The following is a 1,838-nucleotide window of genomic DNA, read 5'->3' as shown; positions in this document are numbered from 1 at the left end:
CCAGTCCCTGCCATACCCACTAGTCTCACTGCAGCATCTGAACCCATGAGGGAACAGCTAGAGGCCGGGGTGCTGGCCGCCTGTCCCCAGGCTTCACCCCCAGGTGCCCCCATCCCAGGAGGGCAGAAACACAGATCACATTGTAAATAGTTCACACAGGGAAGAGGATGTTTTATTGTTGGTGGGTGGGGTGGGAGCAGGAGGGGTTCTGTTGTTGGGGAGGGATGGGAGACAGGCTCTGTTGTTGGGGAGGGAGCAGGAAGGTTGGGGGATCTGCCTGTCAGGGAAATAAAGTGTTTTTCTGAGAACTGTCTGCAGTCAGTGTGGTACTGGGGGTGGGTGGTGGGACAGAGCAGGTGTTCGTGGGTAGGGGTTGCTGCATGGTGGTCTCCTGGCTCTCCAGGTGTGGGCCAAGCTTCTCTAGGAAATCCATAAAAGTGGTCAAGGTCATGCAGAATGCCTCCAGCCACTGCTTTATCATCCCAGATTGACTCGATGAGGTGCAGCCACTAGTCCTGACTGGCCTGGCAGGCCCAGAGGCAGCAGGGCTGGCGGCCCAGGATGGCATGAATGGCCCTGGTGGTGGCATCCAGGAGCCTGTTGTCAGCAGGCAGCAGCTGCATGGCAGGTGATCGCTGAATGTTGGGAAGCCAGCAGTGCTCAGATTGCTGTGCGCCAGCCAGAAGTTGGTGCAGTGGCCATGCAGGGCCAGCATGGTGGCCAACAGGAGCCTGGGGTTCTGAGCATTGTTGCCAGGGGCCACAGCAACCTATTTCCTATTACTCATCTCTTTCTACAACACCTCCATTTTCCCTCTGTGTTTTTATTTCGTACAGGAACTCCTAATATAGCCAAACCCCCAGTTTTTCTTTTTCTATTTATTTTTAAATGCATTCTCTCCCCTTCCCCAACCATTTCTGACTTTTTCTCTCCCTCTCTATTCCCTATAGATACATATAAGTAAGCTAAGATGTAGGATAAGCTTTAAACATTTTATTTTAGGTAGTGAGTTTTATTTTTCTCTCCCCTCTTTGCAAATAAGTTCCCAGATATTTTGATATCGATGCCCACTGTTTTATAAGTTATAATTATTATGTTTGTACTGCTTTTATATTGTGTGATTACTGTTTTAGGCCTATATATGTAAGTTAGTGTAAATCATGTCAAGTTTCCACTTTGTACGTCAAGCCTCCATCTTGTTACCTCTGCCCGGGCATCCCCTGTGTTGCACCTGTATGATTCATGTACCCCTCCCATGTAAATTGGTTCCCAGATGAATAAGAGAGATTGGGAATGATTGAAATACAATGGTAGCAGGCCTCTACTGAATGGCCTGTAACAACCAGGCCATCACCTCGCATTGATTCATCCAGGAACCGTGGACCTCACCCAGGAACAGAGACAAGAACCCAGCATTTGAAAGACAAAAGACCCTGCAGAACCAGCAACTCCACCATTGTACCCCACCATTACGGACACCCCAAACTGCACATGCCTGCATGGAGCACACATGCTCAGTACACCAAGGGCTGACCCTTGCCTGGGCATGCCTCCTGTCACTAGAGTCACACAAGGTCTGCCCCTATAAAAAGGGGCAGTGAAGACAGATGCAGTGGGATGCCCTCTCCATCTGGACCAGCACCATGCCACACCACCTATCCACCCAGAGGCCCTGCTGGCGACCCCCCTCTGGACAACATCTACTGGACAAGGACCTCTTTCCAGCCTGGATAGGTAGCTACCATCCCCCACCCCCTCTTCAACCAAGGACTTGGACTCTGCTTCTCTTCCCTACCTGGACTCCAACCCTTCCACTGAGTCTCTTTCTCCTGCTGCCA

This window comes from Alligator sinensis, unplaced genomic scaffold (assembly GCF_000455745.1).
Source record: "Alligator sinensis unplaced genomic scaffold, ASM45574v1 scaffold798_1, whole genome shotgun sequence".
NCBI lineage: Eukaryota > Metazoa > Chordata > Crocodylia > Alligatoridae > Alligator > Alligator sinensis.
Note: the sequence above shows the minus strand (reverse complement) of the source record.